General features: G+C 43.5%; 1 long non-coding RNA gene across 1 annotated transcript in view; it reads left to right on the forward strand.

The window, feature by feature from the left end:
* LOC122466615 overlaps positions 1 to 25,538 on the forward strand; it is a 72,164-nt gene that overhangs the window by 18,916 nt on the left and 27,710 nt on the right. Inside the window, exon 2 of the long non-coding RNA XR_006292269.1 lies at positions 19,189 to 19,191. This is a non-coding gene — a long non-coding RNA (uncharacterized LOC122466615). The remainder of the gene's footprint in view (positions 1 to 19,188; positions 19,192 to 25,538) is intronic.

Genomic DNA, 25,538 nt, shown 5'->3' on the forward strand with positions numbered 1-25,538 from the left:
TGAAATGTACTGTATAAATACTAAACATCGGCATAACTTGTTTTCCCATCATAGTTCTTCACAGCTTTAGGTTGTTCTTAAAGCATCTTTAACTCCCCGTACGTAATGTATTTAGGCCCAGGCAGTGTGGTGAGTCAAAAGCACCTGCTTTTGGGGATAGTTACTGAGTTAGGGTCAGGCTGGGCTAGGATTTTTTTAAAGTTTCATAGCCCTCTGGAATAGGAAAAATGTACTGTTCACTTAAAAAGTTAACACTGGATAATTTAGTGCTAATTGGATGGACAGATTTATTTTTGGTGCAGAGGGAAATCTTAATGCTAGACACACAAATTCCAGTGAAACAATTTGTAAAATCAAATTGCAACTGACAGCACAGCATTTGCCTCTAACATTTACCCGCATAGCAAATTACTTTTCCCACATGTGCCCTCAGCTTGATCTTCTCCTATGATAGGAGATTGCAATGGGAGGAGATGGGCTAGGACGGGGATTCTGTTCTGTGGAAGCCCTTCTTCAAAAGGAATGGCCATGGCATGAATTCACTTAAAACATCAGCTGATTTTGTGTCAATGTCATGGAAAGTATTGTGGCCTACATTGTGCAAGCACAGCAATCTGATCCAATTAATGGATCTGTCAGCACAGATTAATTATAAAACAGACAGCCTCACTTGGATGTTAGGGTGCTGGTGACCTCTCATCCAGAGAGGAGTAAGCTGGGTTCTAACGTGGCTGGTGTGAGCACTGGGGCACAGGACTTTACCCCATTTAACTAACCAGTTCCCTGGGTACCTCTTGGAACAATTTTAATCACTTTTCATTTGTGAATACATTGGAAATCTGTAATACTGAACTAATTGACATCTCTGAAATCTGTTTCTTGTCCTAGATTTTACTCTATATCAAAAGAATTTGTCAGTCTAATCATCAGCACATTATCTATCATTATCTTCATTAGTGAACCTTTCCTACCGTAACTTACTGAGCTGTAATAGCATAGACAAAGTTACATTCTGCTAAGCCCTCCTCCGCACTGCCAAATTCTAGTCACTGGCAAAGCAGGGAAATTTGGTCATCTCCCTCTTTTGCACTCCCCACCCCTGCAATATTTACAATTGAACTTAACGCTTGTGAAAGGTGCCAAATTAATGGCACAATTTGTCCACAGAAGAGGTCCACGGCACATTGAGTGGTGGATTAGGTGATACCTTTAGTTATTCTTCTGTAACTTTTATATTTGAAGACTGGGTCCCGTGTGTTAGGTGCTGTATAATCAGAGTGAGAACCAGTCCCTGTCCCGAAGAGCTCACAATCTAAACAGACGAGGTGTGGAGTGTAAATGGAGGCATGGGGAGGTGAAGTGACTTGCCCAAGTCAGTGACTGAGCCAGGAGTAGGACCCAGGCTCCTCACTCCCAGTCTGGTGCCTTTTCCACTAAACCATGCGACCGGCCCATGTGTCATTACCTATATTCCAGAAAAGGTTGCGCTTCCTGGTGGCTGAAAAACAAGTTGTTAATTCTATTCAACAACCCCTATGTTGTAAATGATGACTGTGTATTGTTTGTAAGCCATCATTTCGAGACATTGCTACAGTATTGACACAATTCACTGTTCTCCCAGGCATATCTGAGTCATGCCCAGCACAAGCCTGCATAGAACATTCATCTGTTCATTTAAATGTACCAATTTCTTTAAAGTTCATGTTGTTGGTAGATTCGGTGTCCTATAATAACCTGATATATAAATGCGCACACCACATGGCTCTATAGGGATACTAGTAGTGACAGCTTCCCTGTCACATCTGGCTTGCCTAATATTGAATATTCTCTTAAACCAAGTCCCCCTGAGGGCTCAGTTGTGCCTCGGGGAAACACAAGGGAGAGAACCAGCCCACAGTAGAGTGATGCCGGCTGCTCTACTTCAGGGGATGTTCTGCTAGCCAGTGTGTAAGGGGGTGGGACTGTGGTCTTATCTCCTCCATGCCCCCCCTCCCATTTCATTCCATGACCCCACATCTCCCCTAGCCCCCTTGGCAGTGACCAATGCCCGCTGGGGCATGAAGAAGGAATGGTTGCAAGGACTGTGATTGTGCTGCCCTCCCACCACGTAGGTGTGCAAGGGAGCTCAGGACCCTCTGTGTGATGGCTGGGAACAGTCTGACTAGTTAGACTAACTAGCACGATTGTCATCTCTGCAACCTCTCCTCACTTGTAAATCCTACTGTCATTCTAATAAACTCTTTGGGAGATCCCAGTCTCAGGGCAGTCCCTACCCATACGCAAAGTACGCAGCTGCATAGGGCACCAGGAAATTTGGGGCACCAAATTTCCTGGTGCCCTGCGCAGTTGCGTGCTGCTCCTGCCCTGCCTCTTCCCCAGGGCTCCTGCCCCTGCCCCTGCCCCAGCTGCATGCTGCTCCAGCCCCTGCCCCTGCCACACCTCTTCCCCAGGGCCCCCATTCCGGCTCCACCCCAGCCCCTCCGCTTCCTGCCCCTGCTCTGCCCCAGCCCCACTCCCACTCCACCCCTTCCCCAAAACCCCCCACCCCTGCTCTGCCGCAGCCCCACCCCCACTCCACCCCTTTGCACATTTATGCAAGTTAAATTTTATCTGCCACCATGTTGCCTGGTCCCCCAGCGTGTTTCAGTCCAACTGGAGTAACTCGCCACCCACTGTAGGCTGAAACAATTCTGTGGTGTTGGCAAACTTTGCCAGCTCACTGTCCATGTCCTCCTCCATGTTACACTGAGGCCAGTGAGATATTGGGCTCTGCAAACCAGTCTGCACTTTCTCAGAGAACACGTAAGCCAGGCAGCGATGGGGAAAGGAACCGAGTAAGAATTCACCATTAATATAGTGTCACTTTACTGTAGAACACTTCTGTATGGGAAAGGCATGTTCACAGTGACATGTTCCCTTTTGATGGCTGGTTTTTAATATTTTATTAAACCAGACTAGTTCAGAAACATAAATCAGCCTTTTACTAAAGTGATTTTCTAGAGCAGACTTGGCATAATACGCGTAGGCTGGGTCCAGCCAGTAAACTGTCAAATTCCCCCCCACCCCATTTTCACTTCTTTAATAAGCTAAGACACATCGCTCTTCTGCCTCAAGGCATCCCGGGAAACCAGGGATCCCATGTTTGTGAACTGGTACAATGACAGACATTTCCCCTAAGATTAATCTAGTGAGGCTTTACTGTCTTTCAACTAGTCTAGGGGGGAAAAAAAACCTGCCTTGCCTCAGTGCACAAAAGTGAAATCGTGCACAGCTGTTTACAAATATCTATGTATTAAAAACATTTTGGATTAGATGAAGATTGCATGATGACCCAGCATGAGTGCATTGCTTTGATTATAAAAACCCTAATGCAAGATGTACAAGCCACCTCCAGTGGAATATAACAAGTCTTTTATTGCAAAATTAATTCCATCAGAATTTGAGTACCTTCCTAGTATGATAATTTCCATAACAATATTGCAGTCTCTTGGTACACAAACTGCCCTTCCCTAATAGAGGGAGCATTGTTAGAAAAATAATGGTGAGATTTACCTAATGCACATGCTTTCTTTATTACCACTTGATTAGCTGTGGGGCATTTCTCTAACCCCCTCAGGTTGTGCCAGTTAGCTTATGCTTGAATTAAGAATGCTGAGATTTTTACCTCTTCCTCAGAAAAGTTTCTAACTCATTCTTCCTCCACCACTGAACAAGAGCCGGCTAAACGTGGCCCCAACTGACCCAGAATGTGGGGTACCAGTGGAATGCAGAGGACTAAAACCCAATCTCTTGCAATCACTTAAAAAACCCTTGATGTGGCCCCTTCGAAGCACGGACCCTGAATCAGCTGGTCTATTTGATCTTGCCTTAATCTGTCACCAAAAAGAGATCTTAAATCCAGATTTCTGATTTTCAGTACCCATCCCCCAAGTATATTACATGTCAACATGCATTACATATGTTTTATACGGTATAAAATACACACCCTCCAGCAAGAAATTCACATACTGTAGCTTTCCTGCATGAGCAGAAGTGATCACAAATGATAATTTGTTAAAACACCCTGTAAAAACTTTGTTACACAAACATTAAGTTTCAGCAACAGCAAAATTATATCAAGGAGGGAAAGTTTTTCCCTATTTGAATTCTCCTAAGTGTATATCTCCCACCACTTGAGTACATTTTATCAGTTCCTTATCCTGAAATGCTGTAGTGTCCATGAAGGGGCTGGAGGTGGGTGAGGATCCGTGACTGCTGGAGAAGTGGGAAGGAGTCTGGTTGGCTTTGTAAAGCCACGGTTTTCAGGCTATTGCTTGTTGCCCCCAAAGGGTTTTCCAGCAGTTGGCTATGGAATTATGAGCCTGTCCCAGGTCTTCTGCTGAAACAGATTCTCTTGGCTATTTAGAACCGAGTCCTCATTAAATGCCAGGAGCATCCTATAAAATATTGTCCTAGTTCCTTTAATGCCTTTCTTGAAGCACCACAAGGAACAAGCAGAAAGGAGTCTGAGATGCATCAGGATAGGATTGATGGCAAGTGGGTCACGATACAGAGTCGCTGTCTGAGAAGCCATCTGTTGGGGTTCAGGCTCAAACCTGTGATCCCTATTTCAGTCTCTCTATGGGCACTTGTAAGTGAAAGACCTATACCTGCACGTCACTTAGTGGAGCCACTGCAGTCTTCCCCACTTTTAGAGTGGACTGACCAGCCTACCACACCCCCTGTTTACCAACTGTATTTACTACCAGAAGGTCCATCTGGATTGGATCTGTGCTGTAGAATCCTCTCTGGGAGCTGTGACCCAAGCTGGTAAAAAATAGTGACAGAAAACAGCTTCTTCGCAACAGTATGTAATTTATTTATCCCAAAGAAATATCACAAATGGAGAGAAGTGGATTAAAATAACAAAAACCTACATGGATATTGTCTTACCTAAACTGGCAAGGACAGGCTAAGGTTAAGTAGGTTTCCACTTAAGCAAGAGACCTCCACTCTCCTGCTCCCCCTCCCCGCAAGCATTGGGGCTGGGTGAGATGCGTTGCCCCCTGGCTTTGCTGCCTCTGAAAAACTGACACTTCCCTCTCCTCCTACCTGCCCACTCTCAATGTGACCCCATAACTCTCAGGCTATCCCTTCCAAAGACTTTGTTCAAAATTTCAGTTCCTTTGTGTGACTTTGGGGTACTTGAAATCCACACTCCAATTTTTTGGATTGGCCCCAGGTCTAGCTCCAGCTATCCTCAGCTGGCATATAATACCTTGAGGATTGTTTCCAGCTGGTGCAAGTGCATTAGAGTAGCAGTAGCCTAGGGCAGAGAATCAGGAAGCTGTAACTGGTGATTGGTTCACAGCTTTTCTTCCCTCAAGATCCTCTGTTTGGGGAAGAGAAACAATCCTTTGCTACTCTGAAACCAATGCTTTGCTAGTTGCCCCTTGGGTTCAAGGAGAGTCAGTTAGGCTCCCATCCTGCTCTTCCTGGAGGTCACACAGCCTGACAGGGAAGCAGGCAAGGGAGTAGCCGGAGCTACTCTTTCCTTCCACCCCTGTAATGAAGGAGGCAGCCAATGGTGGAGCTGCTAAGCAGCTGTAGCAAGGAAGGGAACAGTGGTCAGTGATCCCAGCAGAGCTGCTGCTAGAGGGCACTGCTTCCTCTGCAGTCCTATCTCCTACTGGTAGCAATGGAGCGGTTTTGAGCCCTTCATTTTAAAAGTCACATGGCATGGTTCAAGATGCATGTTTTCAATGTGTGAACAAATACAAATGTTTTGCCATTGAGGGTTTCAATTTAGAGTCTTGAAGAATACAGTTGGCTACAAGCTGGATATCACTGATCTAAACAATATTCATCAGAGCTCACATTTCACTAGACCAGGAGCGTGTATTGTTTGTAAAGATTTTATAAAGTAGGTCAGACATAGCTTTTCACATGTAAAACACCTAACTCACATTAGAGAGGATTGTATGCCATAAGCATGACAAGGGGTGCTTTATTAGGATACTCCGCAGATTGCTTATGCTAGACCCAATGAACTTCACAAATATCTGGCATCCTGTTCTAAAACACAATGTACCAAGTAAAACCACATGAGCAGTGATTCACTGCAGTCTATAGATTTTACTTTGCAACTCAATGAAGGACATACTAGTAGGGTAATAACCTCTTCAGTGCTTCTGTACACACAGCAATAGGTCAGCAATGCAAAACTCAATCACAGCTGAATTCTGTCCTTGGATGCAGCTATCTAACTCCCACTGAAGTCAACAGGAAATGCATTCATGCCTCTGAGGACAAAATTTGTCCCTGGAAAATATCATAATTTTGGTATCACTCTTGTCCCCAACCTCACATCTATTCACATCCCTCTTCCTTTCAAAATGAATGTGAAATGGGTGCACAAATCCCCTAGGCACCTTAGAAAATCCTACGATTAAAAGTTCTTTGTCATTACAGTATCCAGGAAATACTCCCATGTCATTCTAACTCTACCATACTGTGTCGTATTGCATAAGCTATAGCCTCAGTTCTCCCAACATTAGAGGGGACATTGAGTATGTTCAGATAATCAAGGATTCAGATAACCATGGTAATTTTCGATGGTGTCATTAGTGGATGGAAGGGACAGGACCCTGTTTTTGGGTAACCTGGTGTTTCAGAGAGAGTTTGGATAATCAAGGTTGTGCTGCTTTGAAGTGTATCTATATTTTACCTGGCTCTTCAGTAGTGAGACTCAGACCCGTATCTAGGTTTGGGTTCAGAATCTCCCCTATGTTCACAGCAGTGTGGATGTGTCATTTTCTTTTGGCCCCATTTTGAGGCTAGGGAAGCTTTGGGGTTTTTACTCCAAATGCAAGCATATATTTAAAAAAAATCTGTTGCTTCAAGTTGAGGATTTTGTGGCTCTGTGAGCTTGCTGCGGCATTTAGAGTTGGGGTGCTGGAGGCTTTGGCAGCTTCACCATTTTATGGCTGCAGAAATAGTTAAAAGTAATGACCAGGATTGGGCTTTGCCAGGAGGTGACGTTAATGCAAACCTTTCATCTCCTTTGCTCGCCCAGGTGTCTGAAAGGCCATAAGAAGCACTTCTTACCATGTATGAACTGTGAAATTCATTTGCAAATGGCACAATTGAGTGGGTGTAGGGTGGCCATCTTGATAAAACGTGACATTGTCGTAACAGTGTTAGTTTTCAGCAAGAGGGTGGCCACTACAGCCATATGCTTGGAAATGCCAGTTCTTACTAAACACAAAGCTACTATGCAGGACCTTCCTAGAGACTAGAAAAATGCACAGGCATCTTTTCTGGGGGGTACATTCATCTGGGTCCCCAAAAGTGTGAAAAGTCTCATCTTCCTCTCCCTCCCCCATGAAGATCCTGCCACCATGGGCAGCTCCAGCATGGTAGGAAGACACCATCTGTGTGAGGAGTCCCATACGGTATGACGATCCACCAGTATAAGGAGTGCTGGCCCCAAGGGAAGGAGCCCACCAGTATGGGGAGCCCTGGCTTGACTGAAGGATCCTCCCAAGGTGGAGATCTCCTACACCTATGAAGATCTGGCCAATGTGGGGAAGCGTAGTTCTGGGTTTCTCAGGATGGTCTAAAGAGTCTGATAACCTTCCAGTGTCCATGACTGACCTGGTGTGCCAAGCCTATCCAAAAATCCAGAAGTGATCTTGTAGGAACACTTTCTTTTGAGATTTCCAGTCAGTTTTCCAGAGTAAAGGGATAAGTCTGGATATACTTTTAAATAGGCATCTAGAACCATCCATATATTTATCATCTGAATGGAATCTCTGGAGCATTTGATGTTCATCCATTACTGACATAGATACCGTAAGGGCATTGTATCCACTGGCTTTCACTACGAGAGCATTCCAGATCTTCCTATAATCCTTCTGTATCTCCCGCTTGATTTATTGTACAGGCCCAAAACCTGTCGTAAGTACTCTGGAAAAATTCCTCTTGAAGCCAAAGGGATTTTTGCCCTTGTATGGACTGCAGAGAAAGCTCATAGGGGCCTGATACTGCTGTAATTGAAGCCATAACAAAATTCCAATTGATTTCAGTGATGCAGGAGAGGGCCTGTGTAGAACAAGAGTCATCCCTTTTGGTTTCCATGTATTCACTAACTATGGGCCTGATCCAAAGCCCTCTGAAGTCAGTTTGAAGGCTGCAATGGTCTTTGGATCAAGCCCTGCAAGAGGAGATGCCCCTCTCTTGATTAGATCCAAGAATAAGGCACGACGACTAATGTGTATGCCTCAGAACAGGGGCTGATTGAGTATTGCCCATGTTGTAGCTTCAGAGTTGAAGTCACAAAGTACTGTCCGCTACAGAGTGTTCTGATTCCAGTCTAGCAGGTAGAGTTTCTCCTTTTTAAATGTAATCCCATCAGTCATGGGATAGGAAACATGAGCATGGTGACATAGCTCTTGACAGATAGGAGTGATAATTTTGGTGGGATAGAAGAGGTCAGAGTGGAATGGAAATGGAGGGAAATTATTTTAAGCAACCTTGCATTGATCATCCATTGCTGTATAAAGACACTAATGGGGCACTTCTGATACAGAAATGGGGTAGAGGTGGGGAAGGATATCACACTGAAGACTTTATGGCTAGGCATTTGAGAGACATGTCTGCAAAAGACCATATTATGGAATCACTCAATAGCGTGCCTGTAGTTAAGGTCACAATTACTACTGTAGGTCAACATTTCACTTCCTTACAGCTGAAACAGTCATTTCTCATTTAGAGGAAACTGTCTCCCTCTTGCATTAAATGCAACTTTTAAAAATACTGAAAATAAACTTCAGATCATTTTATATCCTACACTTCATGAGGTTATGTAAATATTCCCATCACATGCTTCATATCTAACCATTTAGTTAAAAGAATACATGAATGATTCATGGTACTCCTATACATAATGCATAATTAAATCATGGACTGATGGAGTGGAATTTATTAATTGTGAAGACACATGTGTTACCATGATACTAATTTATTTCTTTCAATTTTATTGGCATATTGCTCACTCGTCTGTGATTGCCTGCTTTGTTGCATTACCCCGGAACAGTAATGTGTTGTTAAAACAAATTATGTGGACATTTGGATAGGCTGTTTGTTCACTGATGGGAACAATATGTATTTAGCAAAAAGACTTAATGTAAATTATTATATATGCAGCATTATCTTAACATTGTACCATTGCATTAAAGCAGCTCTGATGAGCCATATTACCCTCCTTTAAAGGCAACAAATTTAAAAAATAAGATTCTCAAAAGAGAGACCAGAAATGTTGCAGCAATATCACAGAAAATGAACTTTTGAAAAATCACACAATGCATTATTATATCTTAAACGTCTATAACTAGCTAACTCAGGAATCTACAGTATTTGATTGTGCTAGGTATCTCCCACAACTTAGAAGATGGATCAAAAGTTGTCTCAAATGAGCACCTGCAAAAATTGATTGAGATGAAAATTAACTAAGGGTTCTTGAACAAAATTGTATGAGAAATCTTAGAGGCATTTTAAAGTGTAGCACATTGACAAGGTATTTCAACCTTCTTCAAAATCCTACTCCTGCCTAAATGCTGTCCTTGTTTCCTCTCATGTCCCTCCCTGCCACCTTTGCTCTACCAGTAATACCAGTCCCACCACTTCTTGCATGGAAGGAGGAAATGACTGTCTTGCACCATCCTTTATGCCTCTGTTTAGTAGGGATGCGGTGGACTCTCCATCACTTGCAGGCTTTATGTCAAGACTGGATTTCTTGCTAAAAGATAGCACAGAAGGTATGGGCTTGTTGCAGAAATTATTGGGTGAGGTTCTTTGATCTGAATTGTGCTGTATTAATCACCACAGTCTCTGTATGGTGGAGACAGGCAGAGACAACGGAAGGGTCTGAGCTGGAGCTGAGCAATTCTTTGAATCCAGACTCTGGAGGAGATGAGAAATCCATGTGTACCCACTTCTGCTGTGGACCTCATCATCATTCGTGAGGATGCATAGTCAACATACAAGGGCATACAGGGCTAGTAGATACCTATGGGCCCACACAGAAGAAGGTCAAGATTTAATCCAGTGGGCTAATGGATTTGGGAGGGCAGGGGAATCTTCACTACCTGGCTAGTTGCTTTAATTAGCAACAAGTGCCAAATACAAGAATTTAGGCTTATCCTCAGTTCAGCTTTGGTAGCTATAGGCTAATATTGAATTAAACGGTGGTAGCCTATTTCCTCTTTGCGCTTTTTTACCCTACCTTCGATTCAGAGAGTTTGAGGGCAGAAGGGACCATTAGATTACCTAGTCTGATCTTTTACATATTACAGGACATTACATTCCACCCACTCACTTCATACTGAGTCCAATCATTTTGTGTTTTTTGGCTAAAGAATATCTTCCAGAAAGGCATCCATCCTGTCTTGTTTGGAAAACCTCAAGAGGTGGAGAAACCACAGCTACTTATTTGTTTGCCTGGACCTCCCTTTTGTCTGTCCAGCTATTATACCTGCTGCAACTGGGATGGCAGATTTGTGATATGATTGGCATACTCTGTTCTAGAAGCCCCACATCTGTCACCATCAAACTCACTCAAAATCCATGGTGCTGAAGATCCCAAAACTGCTTATCCACCTGGTTCTTCTGTACTGTACATATTTCTTCCTTTCATTATGGACCAAATTTTGCTCCCTCCTCTGAAATTGCAGAGCATCTTGCCCCAGAAGAGCCAGTGGAGAAAGATGGGCTGAGATTTGATACCCATGCATGGAGTCTCTTCTCTCTACTTTCATGGGTGCTTCCTGCCTCTCATCTCTCCGAGAGGCTTGGTGAGTGCCAGGAGAGGAGTGGCAGTGGGGCTGATGAGTCCACAACTATGTGGATTTGTTGGTCACAAGTAGTAACTTCTCTGGGTTTGTAACTTTTAGCCTCCAAGATCAGGGCCCTTGTAGTGCTAGGTACTGTACAGACTCATAGGAAGAAACAGTCCCTACCCCCACAGAGTTTACAATCAAAACAGAAAAGACAATGAAAATACACGAGAAAAATACTGTCTCTCTTCTACAGGTGGAGAACGGGGGCAGAGAAATGAAGTTGACAGGTCCAGTAGTCAGTAAGCTTCATTTTAGGAAAGCTTAAATGATTTGGTCATACAGGAAACCTCTAGCAGAGCCTGGAATTGAACCAGATCTTCCAAGTCCTAAACCAGAGCCTTAACCATGATGCTGTCTTTTGAAGGAGGGGTGCCTGGGCTGCAGGAGATAAGAGCTGGAAAAATGTTGCTGCCACTGTTTCTGAGATCCGAAACCTTCAGTATAGTCCCAGATAAAGAAAACAGTCTGTGGCAGCTTCCTGAAATATGGAATCATTGTTCTAATTCTGATTGTAACTTGCCTGATATGAAACCTGGTGTCAGCCAGTTGATTGCTAGAACTTCAGCTTATCATCAAAAACTCATTGATTCATATTTACGCAGTATACAATTATCTGAGTTACTTTTATGAGCAAGCTGATTTCTGATTTGCCTGAGCTTCAGAACAATACCATCTCCAGGCTTATCAGCATGCCCCCTTTCAATAACAGGATGATGAGTACCTTTCACTGTACTGAACCAGGACCCATCAGATTAAATGTACTCTCTACAGTATATTAGTCATTCAGAACAACAGGGAAAAAGTCACTGTAACCAAATTGCCAGAAGATAAATATTTTCTGCTTTAGAATTAATCAGCTCAATTCTTCATTAAGAATTATCTCTGCTTCGTGTTTTTCTTGCCCAGCAGATCATTAATCACCTTGTATCATATTATTATTATTAAACTGCTGTTAAATTAACCCTGCAGATTTTTTAAAACTGAGGGCCAGATTCTCAGCTGCTGTAAATGGCCATAACTCCAGTAGGATCTGAGAATCTGGGCTTGTAGACTTTATTCTTCAACAGTTTCAAAAAGTCTCTGGCCTTTCTCATGCATTTTAGATGCTTAGCTATGTTCCCCGTGCATCATACTGTGTCATCAGACTAGCCTTCTTGCTAGGACAAATCGGCGTAAAACACCAGCTCTTGTGGAGAACCACCAACTTGATTCCTTTAGGGAGCTATTGAAATAGTGACAGTTATTTCTAAAACCTTTTGAAAATCCATTTCCATATATCTTGCAGTATGTCAGAGTATCTAAAATTTTAGGTATAAATATATATATTTAGTTGAGTCATTGCACACTTCAGTTTCTGTTCTCCAGCTCAGTTGATTCCTCCCTTTGACTGGTAGTATAGTCATTTAGGCCCCAGATCAGGGAAGTAGGTAAGCATGTCCATCCCTATTCAGGTCACGCTTAGGTACATGGGACTTAAGTGCTGTCTCTAGTGGGGAGGCATACCTGAAGAGAGGCCTTAGGCCCAGGTTCAACAAGTACTTCAGCACATGCCTAACTTTAAGCACATGAGTAGTCCTGTTGAATGCAGTAAGACTGATGACGAAGATGGAGTCTCACGTCAGTGATGATGTATGAGGATTCAGCAAACAGTATAGATGAACACACACGTACATGAGGTCTGGCCAACGCGAGAACCACAAACGCAGTTACATGTTGGACAGATGAGACTGGTTATGACCATTGCAGGCTGTTGTATCCTTGCTTTGTGCTATTCATGTTTTTCACATTGGGTGTTAGCCTCTTTGAAGTGAGGCCCATTAAGACAAATCTGCTGCCAGCTTGCTCTGTCATGGGCTATTGCTTCTCAATTGTTGGGGGTCAACCTGACATGCTTTCAGGTTTGACTTCAGTGTGTCTTTGTTGTTTGTACTGGCCTCCAGGAGAAACGGATGTGTTGCTTTAGCTGACCATAAAATATAGCCCTGGGAATTGTCAAGTTGGTCTCATGAAGGAGATGCACGGACCGAAACAGGGGAACTTTTATAAGCATACTTTGAATGCCAAACATCCAAGAGCTATTAATGATTTTGATATTTGGAATCTTGTCCCACCTCTTGATGATGCACACAGACCGAAGACTGCACATATGGAACTGATCAAGTTTCCCAGTGTGGTGGTGATACCTTGTCCATGCCTCACAACCATATAAAAGCATTGTAAGCATGACTTCCCAACAGATATTTAGCATAGTGCTTATTTTGATGCCCCAGTTGTTCCATAGGTGGTGTAACAGCATTCCAAACGCAGAGCTGGCCTTGACTATGCAATGGATAATCTCAAAATCATTTGTGACATTGTGACAGCATATTCCCTACATAGCAAAACTTCTCCATGGACTTGAGAGGATCTTAATAATTGTGCACATCTTGTGCACATCTCCCAGCACAAGTTGGTGCAGTATTTCCGTTTTCTTTAGGCTGATTGTGAAACCAAAAGGATTGACTGCATGAGCAAAGTGATTACTTATAAATTGAATGTCCTCAGTTGAGTGAGCACATTTATAGAGATGAATAATTTGGCATCCTTGAAATCTCATGACACCAGCTCTTGTCCCCAGATAATATGGAAGAGCCATGTGAGGTGCCTTGCAGTGTGGTAGCCGCCCTGCTTAGAGGTCTCTGTCAGAATGCCATCCAGTCTGGGTGCTTTCCCTTGTGACATTTGCTTGATTTTCATAATGAAGACAACAGGAAAACTTGTGCTTAAACATAGGCATGTGCTTAAAGTTAAGCAGGTGTTTTGGTTGCTGAATCAGGCTTAGAAACCTTGTGTGTTCATGTATTTGTTTGGTGGCTTGTTCCCATGTGTTTTGTAACAGTGCTCTAAGTATTCTACTTAGAGCGAATGCTAATATCAATGTTTTCAAATGTGGGTGCAGAAGATTAGGCACCTAACTGTCCATCTGGTTTTTTTTAAGGTGCTGAGCTCCCACTGACTTCAGTGAGTGCATAAGAGTGACCATACATGCCTAACTTCGGGCTCTCAGATTGAAAATGTTGGCCTAGAGGTCTTAACTTTAACAAGAATTCATTGTATCTGATTTATTTCTCTTGTGAATTAGATGGAGGCCTAAACCCAATCCTGCCTCAGTGTTCTAAATTTTGGGGTGCATTTGTGTATCCCAGAATCCAAACCCTGATCCTGATCCAAATTTCACAGCTGATATTTTTAAATATCTTCAGATTTGGCTGATCCAAACACCTGCTATACCTTCTGGGGAGTGAAATTTAGGACTGGACCCAAATCTAAACATTTGTGGCTCCACTTCTTTTATCTTTTATACTATCCGTCAGTCATGACGGTTGCTTGGTGCATTTGATTTAAACACATTTTTAATTAAGGAGAGAACTCTTGCTTTGACTGCTTGCACTGGAGATGGTTTAGCCTGAGGCAAAGCTACAGGCAAAGGTATTTCAGATGGCCAAATGCAATTTCAATGCTCACTTAAAGCCATGCTAGGCAACAGATATCAGTCTTTGAACAAATACTTGGATACTGAGTGCAACCCACTTAAATCAGTGCTAGGAAGAAGGGAGCCTCGTAATGCCTGATATCCCTTTAAAATAATAAATAATAATAATAATAATAATTAATAAATAATAATATAGAGGGTCACAGGATAAGTAGAAAAATAAATAAGGGACCAGCCCCTCAGTGAGTATAGATGAAGTGAATGGAGCTAAACTGGTACGCTACCTGAGATACAGGCCCAAGGTGTATAATTTTAAAGATACAGTCATCGAACCTGGCAAGAAAGTTGTTCCCAGTTCTGTAACGATGGCAGGTAGTACAATCAGGGGAGATGGAACAAATAGCAGTACACAAAAGAGTGCCTCAATGGGATACAAAGAGTGATGTATTAGGCAGTTTGGCAGTGTTGCTAATGATTCGGATTTAAATGCCTCTGCTGGAGCCCATCTGGTGATGTTGCGGGAATCTGAGCTGGGCAATTACCCAAATAATCAGAAAAAAAAATTGTTTGAATTGAACTGAAACAAAAAAATTTCAAATTTCTCAGTGAAAGAAAAAAGTAAAAATAAAAAAACTTTGGATTGAGCTAAATATTTTATTTTACTTGAAACATAACTGTTTATCTCATCTCATTCATCTCATCTCTCTCTCTCTCTCTCTCTCTCTCTTTCTCAAAAAGAGTTCCACAAAAAGTGGAAATTAGGTCAAATTACAAAGGATGAATATAAACAAACACAAGCATGTCGTTCAAAATTAGAAAGGCCAAGCCACAAAACAAGATTAAACTAGCTAGACACTTAAAGGTTCTCAAAATACATTCTACAAATACATTAAAAGCAAGAGGTTAGGCCCGTTACTCAATGAGGGGGGGGAAACAATAACAGAAAATATGGAAATGGCAGAAGTGTGAAATGACATTTTTGTTTGTTTTCACCAAAAAGATTAGTAGCACTTGAATGTTTAACATGGTGAATACCAGTGAAAACAAGATAGGATCTAAGGCTAAAATAAGGAAAGAACAAGTTAAAAATTACTTAGACAAGTTAGATGTCTTCAAGTCAGCACGGCCTGATGAAATACATCCTAGAATACTCAAGGAGCTGGCTGAGGAGATATCTGAGCCAGTAGTGATGATTTTCAACAACTCATGGAAGACGAGAGATTCCACAGGACTGAAAGAGGGCAAATATAGTGCCAATCTATAAAAAGGGGAATAAGGACAATCCTGGGGAATTACAGACCAGTCATCTTAACTTCTGTACCCGGAAACATAATGCAGAAAATAATCAAGCACTCAACTTGCAAGCACCTAGATAATAAGGTGATAAATAACAGTCAACATGAATTTGTCAAAAACAAATCATGTCAAACCATCCTAATAGCTTTCTTTGACAGGGTAACAAGCGTTGTGGGTGGAGGGAAGTGGTAGATGTGGTATATCTTGACTTTAGTAAGGCTTTTTATACTATCTTGTGTGACTATCTCATAAACAAACCAGGGAAATACAACCTAGATGGGGCTACTATAAGGTGGGTGCAAAACTGATTGGAAAACCGTTCCCAGAGAGTAGTTATCAGTGGTTCACAGTCATGCTGGAAGGACGTAACGAGTGGGATCCTGCAGGGATCAGTTCTGGGTCCAGTTCTTTTCAATATTTTCATCGATGATTTAGGTAATGGCATAGAGAATACATTTATAAAGTTTGTGGACGATACCAAGCTGGGAGGGGTTGCAAGTGCTTTGGAGGATAGGATTAAAATTCAAAATGATCTGGACAAACTGGAGAAATGATCTGAAGTAAACAGGATGAAATTCAATAAAAGACAAATGCAAAGTACTCCACTTAGGAAATGCACACACAGAAAATGGGGAATGACTGCCTAGGAAGGAGTACTGCAGAAAGGGATCTGGGGGTTATAGTGGATCACAAGCTAAATATTAGTCAACAGTATAACACTGTTGCAAAAAAACCAAACAAACACACACAAAAAAACCCCCCAAACACTATTCTGAGATGTATTAGCAGGAGTATTGCAAGTAAGACACGAGAAGTAATTCTTCTGCTCTATTCTGAGCTGCTAAGGCCTCAACTGGAGTCTCATGTCCAGTTCTGGGTGCCACATTTCAGAAAAGATATGGACAAATTGGAGAAGTCCAGAGAAAAGCAACAAAAGCAATTAAAGGTCTAGAAAACATGACCTCTGAGGAAAGATTGAAAAAGTTGGGTTTGTTTAGTCTGGAGAAGAGAAGACCGAGGGGGGACATGATAATAGTTCTCAAATACATCAAATGTTACAAGGAGGAGGATGAAAAATTGTTCTCCTTAACTCTGAGGACAGGACAAGAAACAATGATTCTTAAATTGCAGCAAGGGAGGTTCAGATTGGATGTTAGGAAAAAATTCCTAACTCTCAGGGTGGTGAAGCACTCAAACCAATTGCCTAGGGAAGTTGTGGAATGGCTGTTGTTAGAAGTTTTAAAGAACAGGTTAGCTGTGCTGACCAGATGCTGCGAGGTTCCCTTTTCGACCAGATGTTCCGGATGAAAACCGGACACCTGACAACCGTAATAGGGGGGTTTGGAAGCCTGAGTTTTGAACCAGGCCCATTTCTACTCACATGACATTTACCATTAATTTTATAATTAAGAGGGAAACAATAGCTTTCTCCCTCTTAAGGTGAAAACTGAAGTTCATGTATTGTGTTTCCTGTAGTAAATATCCCTGGCTATGCTGGGGGAAGTGAAAGCTGGTCTTGAAACTATGTTCAGAAAGGAGGGATAGTCATACTCTGTCTCCCGAATGCCTGTTGCTACTGCTAGTCTGCTGACAGCTCCCGCTCTGATTTAATCTTGCCTTTCTGCACCTTCTGCTTCTGACATCATCAGGTACTGGTAAAGAGCCCAGTCGTGCCAAACTCCCATTGACACCATTGAAGGTGGGAGCAGGCCAAAATATGGAGAAGCTAGCGATGCATACACTCTGTGTTCCTTTGTAGGAACATTTACTGCCTCAAGGGAAAGCACATTCATAAGATCAAACACCACAACCATATCCTGAGAAGACGACCTAAGGAAAGCCTGATTTTCAGAGATTCCAAGTGCCCAAAAATTCCATTGAATTCCATGGAGCTGTGGGTGAGCAAGTCCAAGGTTTCAAAGCATGAGAGCAGAGGAGGCACAATAAACACACATGTATTTGGGCCCACTTTTTGGCAACCGTAAACATAAAGGATGTATTATTAATGAATGATTGTTTATTTGTATTGTGACAGAGCCCCAGTCAGATAAAGGCTTCACTGTGTAAGGTGCTGTACAAACACAAGAAGTCATAGCCCCTGTCCTGGAAGAGTTTACTGTTGACCAGACTTAAATAACAGTCCTAATCTACAGGTTACCTCATGTATGGAGGCAAAAATGAGTGAATATGAACTACAGGAGTTCCCCAGAAAGAGTTGCAATCTGCTGGCGGGTCATAACATCACAGAATACCAATGTACAATATATGCACATCTGAATTTATCACTACATTCCTGATCCAAAGAGCCATATTGATATGTGTAGCTCTAATGCAGCAGGTCTCACAATGAGGGGAGATCTCCAAGAGCTGGGAGATGGAAGCTGCAGGAATAGCACAGTTCTGAGTAGGCAGCTGGAGAAGGAGCCCCTCACATTTGTCCTCACTTCAGGCAAGAGCCTGATTGCTTGGACAATAGCTACTGAATAGGGTTGCCAACTTTCTAATCGCACAAAACTGTACATCCCTGTCCTGCCCCTTCCATGAGGCCCCGCCCATGTCTCGCCCCTTCTCCAAGGTCCCACCCCCACTCATTCTGTCACTCGCTCTCCCCCACCCTCACTCACTTTCATTGGGCTGAGGTTGGGGTGTGGGAGAGGGCTCCGGGCTGGGGTTGGGGGTTGAAGTGCAGGGAGGATATGGGCTCTGAGCTGTGGGTGGGGCCAGAAATGAGGGCTTCAGGGTGTGGGAGAGGGCTCCAGGCTGGGGCAGGAAGTTGAGGTGTGTGTGTGGGGGGGGAGGATTCTGGCTGGGGATGCAGGCTCTGGGGTGGGGCCAGGGATGAGGGGTTTGGGGTGAAAGAGGGGGCTCTGGGCTGGGGCAGGGGATTGAGGGGCAGGGGAGGGTGCGGGCTCTGGCTGGGGGTGTGGGTTCTGGGGTGGGGGTGGGGCTGGGGATGAGGGAGTTGGGGTGGAGGCGGGGTGCAGGCACCAGAAGGGGGTTTGGGTGTGGGAGGGGCCTCTGGGCTGGGGCAGGAGGTTGAGGTGTGGGAGGGGGTGAGGGGTTTGGGGTCCCTGCGGCGTTTACTGAGGCTCCCAGGAAGCGGCTGCCAGGTCTCTGCAGCCCCTAGGCATATGGGTGGTGAGGGAGGCTCCGTGAGCTGCCTTCGTGGTCCCAGCTCCCATTGGTCGCAAGCTCTTGGCCAGTGGGAGCTGCGGGGCCGGCCCTTGGGGTGGGGCCAACGCCCTGAGTCTCCATGTCTGCCCATGCATCTAGGGCCTGCAGGGGCCTGGCAGCCGCTTCTAGGAGCCATGCGGAGCTAGGGCAGGCAGGGAGCCTGCCTTAGTCCCGGCCCCCCACTGCACTGCTGACTGGACTTTTAATGGCCCGGTCGGCTGTGCCCAACAGCGCCCCCAGGGTCCCTTTTCAACCTGACCTTCTGGTTGAAAACTGGACACCTGGCAACCCTGATGGACTGACTTCCTGGTGTCTCCTGTAAACGCTTCCCTTCTGCAACCTGGGCCCCTCTCTGCAAGTTCTGTGCAGGTCGTAACAGAGGGATGTATAGCTTTCCACCTTTAAGTTACCAATGCAAAGTCAAATCCAGCTCAGGTCAGTCGTGACAAAAACGTGTTACCTCCTGATGGCTGTTTTATGGTCTGTGTTAAGAGGTGTGGTGGTCTCAGACCAGCTATCAGTGAATAAATGTCCATGTCTTCAAAACTACTATTACCGATTGGCACTAGTAGACACTCTAAATAGAACAAGGGTTGTGAGACCCATAGAGACTTGACTTAAACTTCTTGCCTTAGAGGTGATCCTTCTGGTCAGAGTGGAGGCACGTTGGCAAGAGAAGTTTGTGTAAAATATACCCAGGCTGTAAATAGATAGCCTCATCGTTGGTGGCTCTTGATCTGGCACTTGTGTTGAGCACTGTAAATTCATAGTACAAATCGTAGTGGTGTTTCAGCACTATATAGCAACTCATTATATCCAACCATTAATTTTCTTGCTATCATACAGCAAGAAAATGTGTGTTGAAAGGTACATTATAGATAGGCTCAAATGCCTTGATTCAGGAAAGTACTTAACCCTGTCCCTGATCAGAAAAGAACTTGTGTGTAGTTTTAAGCATGTGCTTAAATCTCATTGACTTCAACTGGATTTCAGCTTGTTCTTAAATTAAGTGACAGGTTTCAGAGTAGCGGCCGTATTCGCAATTAAGTGACAGGTTTCAGAGTAGCAGCAGTATTCGCAAAAAGAAAAGGAGTACTTGTGGCACCTTAGAGACTAACCAATTTATTTGAGCATAAGCTTTCATGAGCTACAGCTCACTTCATCGGATGCTGTAGCTCACAAAAGCTTATGCTCAAATAAATTTGTTAGTCTCTAAGGTGGCACAAGTACTCCTTTTCTTAAATTAAGCACATGCTGAAGTGTTTTCATGAATCCGAGCTAGAGCCCTCTGGGCACATGATGGCAGCTGGTGGGTTTTAATCACAAAACACCAGTTAGCCTGCGACAACCACTCAGACCAAGAAAATCACATTTTCCTATGCATTGGGGTTTTCTTGCGGTAATGAACAGAAAAGTTGTTCGTAGCAGAGTTAAGTTTAAGCCTGAGGTGAAACAAAACCTAGGGCTGTTTTATGGAATTCAGAGATTCCAGTTTGTGGTGTATATCACAGGTGACTTTTCTTGGAGGGTTGGGGGCTAGGAGCTGAGTAGCTGTCAGCAATCGAGAATTCAGGAACAGACCAGTTGTGTCTCCAAACAATATTATTTTCAAAGTGGAGTGTGTCTTCCTTAGGGAATTCCTCCCCAATTTAGGTTTCTATTGGTGTAATCTCACAAGAAAAGCCTGGCTTTCTTTGTAAACTGTTCACACCAGATGTCTTGTAAATCTTTCCCTTTATTCCTTCTAAGTGACTGGGCTTTGACCTTCGCTTTCTTAATGTTATTTAGCCCACATGGAATATCTATAAAAATAAGAGCTGCAACTCTATTAAGAAAAGCACATATGACCTCCATTTGTAATACCAGAATGCAATTAATGTCAGGCCTGTTTTGATGATAAATTGGGGGTAACAAATGGCTTTTGCTTTTTCAAACAAACCAGAAGAAAGAAGAGGGAAAGATGAGTTTTAAACTACTTACTGAGATTTTGAGAGTGCTTCACCACCCCCACCCCCACCCTCACCCCTCCGACCTGAAAAAGTAATCCATAAACCCGCGGTTTTTATCATGTTTAATTTGGTCTGTGTCTTAAAAGAAAACTTTTGTAGACAAACTAAAGAAAGTGGTGTAATTAAGAATAGGTTTATTTTAACGTGACTATCAGGAAAAGGTTCCCAATGGTCAGACTTGTTAGAATGGTTATTTAGGAGATGTATAGCAGTAGCCCCGAGAGACCCCAGTTAGGACTCCACTGTGCTGCTGGCACATAGGAAGATACTGTCCCTATCTCCAAGAGTTTAGAAGCTAAACCCCTGATACTGCAGACACTTATGCATGGGAGTAACTTTAGTCCCATTGAATTAAGTAGGGTTACTCCGGTGCATAGTTATGTACCCACAGGTGTGTGTGTTACAGGTTCCCTGCGGTGCTGATTGGCAGAGGAGATGACAGAGTTGCTACAGCCCCCAGCTGGGAACCTTTAGTTCAGTTTGTAGCAGCTCAGTCTTTTAGCTCAGAAGGTACCTGGTTCAATCTGTGGTGTATTGGCCCATATGGCAGCTATCCCAGTTGTTCACATGAACTAGTATTTGCAGGATCAGGGGCCTCATTCAAGACAAAATGCAAGAAATGAGTGTAACAAACGGTAGGCAGGAAGGGGGAAAGGAGGAGAGGATAAAGGTAGCAGTATTAAAGACATGCAGTTGCATAGGTTAACCCCCTTTGAAGTCAATTGGAGCTTTCCATTTACTTCTCTGGGTATGAGATTAGGACTTGTATGGACAACTTGATGGTTCCAAAATCATTTAAAAGTGTGGGAGGGTTTTATTTGTTTTCAATAAATATATATAAACTAAATATCAGCTTTTCCCCGTTCCAGCAACCCTCATGGCGGAGAGTCAGAGTTCCCTGCAGAGACCCCCCCTCTCCCTCATGCAGAATGCGCCGCGCCAGTGCATTCAGCTCTGTGAATACGGACCCTGCCTCAGAAGACTACAGCGTACGCTGGGTGTGCGGGAGCCAACCTGCTCTTACCTGCTGTCATGGGCAGTGGGTGAAGCTGCCACTGGGGAGGGGGGGCGGGGCTAGCTCCCCAGCCCACCTCTTCTACCTGTGGCTCTACCCATACTCCACTCCTGCTCTGCCCCAGGCCCCGCCCTACTCCACCAAGGCCCGGCCCTCTCCCTACTGTCTCCCTCCTCTCTTCTCTCCCCCACCCTGCTCACCCCCTTCCAGCCAAATCCATGAACCCAAATGAAGCAAATGACATTTGAAAAAAACACTCTTCTGCAATTTCTTTCTAAAGAAAATGGATCATATTTTCCATTGCATGCCAGATGGTGAAGACTTCACATGCAGAAGGTACCTAATTAAAAACACTAAATTTGGGAATAAAAAATGTCAGTCACAGGTTTTTCGATATGCCCTGAAGTTTGTCAGAGATTTATTTGCAAAAACTTTGCAGTAAGGATGAGTCAGCTGTCTTGCTGAATACAACATTAAATATTATGGAATAATTGATGCAGCTCTTCTCTGTTTTACATTTTCTTAATCAGTATTTCTAAGATGATTTTATATTTAAAATGTACTCTTAAGCCTTCATAAAGTAATCATTCCAGATTACTACATATTTAACTCACTGAAACAAAGATGTTATTTTAAATTAATCAGTCACAGAGGTTTAGTGTGTTCATAACAAAGTTCATTGCTTTTAGAAAAAGGGAACACTATTTATTTTGTAAAAAGAAAAGGAGTACCTGTGGCACCTTAGAGACTAACAAATCTATTTGAGCATAAGCTTTCGTGAGCTACAGCTCACTTCATCAGATGGAGAAAAGCTTATGCTCAAATAAATTTGTTAGTCTCTAAGGTGCCACAAGTACTCCTTTTCTTTTTGCGAATACAGACTAACACGGCTGCTACTCTGAAACCTATTTATTTTGTGTGATCTCCATAACAGACATGTTTATGAAATTTCACAAACTTTAAAAATATGTTTCCAAAGATTTTAAGCATAACAAAGGATTTTATATCTTACTAGGTACAGATTTTGCTGGAGGGTTCTCTTAAAACTAGTTCATCAGCTAGTCAGAAGTAAAGAAAGGGAAACTCTTTGTCCAACTATCTGGAAGGAAAGGGGTGTTGCTCCTTTAATGGCTCTCTTCAAGGAGTGTGGGTGGTGAAGGGAGAAAGGGATGGACAGATAGGACAGGAAGCCTTTGAAAGCAAGATTTTTTTTACGATAGTAATTAAAATTAAAATGTGCATTTTACATAAGGGTGGTCTTTTGAAGGATTTATTTTAAGAACTATATGTCTGAAGATCTGAGCGTTTAAGGCTAAAGATGATTGTGCATCTAAAAATCTATGGAAGGATTTTTTAGAGATGTGACTTTATAATCTTCACCAACTCACTAATGAAATATTTTTAAAGCAAATTTTAAACTAAGGTCTTGTAGACTAACATGTCCTTCGTAAATATTACAGTAATGCACGACTATTTTTGTCAGTAAATTCAGAAATTGACAGTATATACCTGAGGGTTGGCAAATGCCTGTTAAATGTCTTCATTACCACTTGAATGGCTCTTTAACAGTTTCAATGTTATACTAATAGGTCTGGCAAGCTAGAAGGCTTTTCACTTTTAAACTACTAGATTCCCTCCAGAATAAGAGTCACCAGGCTGCAGCAGCTAGCTGTGGGAGCCCTCAGGAAGGGTCAGAATAGGGATAGGAAGACCTGGGAGCGTGGACACTAAGACGCAGTGGTGCCCAAAATTTTCAGGTACCCTATGCAGCCGCATATTCTGCATATGCCTAAGGATGGCCCTGCTCTCAGAGGATTGCGGGAGTGTTTGGGAGGGAGGTTGAGAGTGGGTATACTTTGCTGTTCTTTCTGTGTTTCTGCTAGGGAAATGGGTTGCATATGTGTAGTTTTGTGGTTGTTGTGGGTTTAATTTCAGGATTTCTTTTGTTTTAGCAGGGTTTTGTCTGCTCTGTGGGCCAGCATGGCTGGCAGGGCCAGCCCAGGGGAACAGAGACCTTGGCTTGTTGTGGATTCTGAGGGTTAACCCATGGCCATGGGTTGGGGATTTTGCCTCCAAGCTTTTCCTCTGTTTAAGAGTGTGCTCTAGCTGTGAGGAAGGTGATTGGGTTTAAATATGTGAGGTATGCCTCTCACATGAGCAAGGCTGTTGTGTTTGTTGCTATGCTTAAGGTGTATCTACACTTAAACCACTGTAGCGTTTCAGGGTAGACACTACCTACATCAATGGGAGGGGTTCTCCCATCAGCGTAGGTAATCTACCTCCCTGAGAGGCAGTAGCTAGGTCGCCAGAAGAATGCTGGCCTAGCTATGTCTCTCAGGATTGTGGATTTTTCACACCCCTATTACACATAACTATGCCAACACTACAAAAGGAAGGATTCTGCATGGGCTCCTTCTGAAGGTCAAAACAACAGACTGGACTTCAACATAGAATGTTTCTGCCAACGTGCATGGGCTGAAATTGTGGAAAAGCAGCATCACTTGCCCCAACCTCACCTCAGCCGTGCAGAACACAATGCCATCCACAGCCTCAGGAACAACTCTGACATCATAATTAAAAAGGCTGACAAAGGATGTGCTGTCGTCATCATGAATAGGTTGGAATATGAATGAGAGGCTGCTAGGCAGCTCTCTAACACCACATTCTACAGGCCATTACCCTCTGATCCCACTGAGGGTTACCAAAAGAAATTACACCTGTCAAGGTTCCTTTCCCACTCTGAACGCTAGGGTACAGATGTGGGGACCTGCATGAAAACCTCCTAAGCTTACTTTTACCAGCTTAGGTTAAAAATTCCCCAAGGTACAAACTATTTTACTTTTTGCCCTTGGATTTTCGCTGCCACCACCAAACGTCTAACACCGGTTACTGAGAAAGAGTTCGTTTGGAAACGTCTTTCCCCTTAGAATCCTCCCAAATCTTACCCTCCCTTTCCTGGGGAAGGTTTGATAAAAATCCTCACCAATTTGCATAGGTGACCACAGACCCAAACCCTTGAATCTTAAGAACAATGAAAAAGCATTCAGTTTCTTAAAAGAAGAATTTTAATAGAAGAAAAAGTAAAAAGAATCATCTCTGTAAAATCAGGATGGTAAATACCTTGCAGGGTAATTAGATTCAAAACATAGAGAATCCCTCTAGGCAAAACCTTAAGTTACAAAAAGACACTACCCCTTCCTGCTTCTCCACGTGGGCACCAATGATACTGCCCTGAGCGGATCACTGCGGACTACGTGGCTCTGGGAAGAAGGATAAAGGAGTTTGAGGCGCAAGTGGTGTTCTCGTCCATCCTCCCTGTGGAAGGAAAAGGCCGGGGTAGGGACCGTCGAATCGTGGAAGTCAACGAATGGCTACGCAGGTGGTGTTGGAGAGAAGGCTTTGGATTCTTTGACCATGGGATGGTGTTCCATGAAGGAGGAGTGCTGGACAGAGACGGGCTCCACCTAACGAAGAGAGGGAAGAGCATCTTTGCGAGCAGGCTGGCTAACCTAGTGAGGAGGGCTTTAAACTAGGTTCACCGGGGGAAGGAGACCAAAGCCCTGAGGTAAGTGGGCAAGCAGGATACCGGGAGGAAGCACAGGCAGGAACGTCTGTGAGGGGAGGGCTCCGACCTCATACTGAGAATGAGGGGCGATCAGCAGGTTATCTCAAGTGCCTATATACAAATGGACAAA

This window comes from Chelonia mydas, chromosome 7, assembly GCF_015237465.2.
Source record: "Chelonia mydas isolate rCheMyd1 chromosome 7, rCheMyd1.pri.v2, whole genome shotgun sequence".
Taxonomy (NCBI): domain Eukaryota; kingdom Metazoa; phylum Chordata; order Testudines; family Cheloniidae; genus Chelonia; species Chelonia mydas.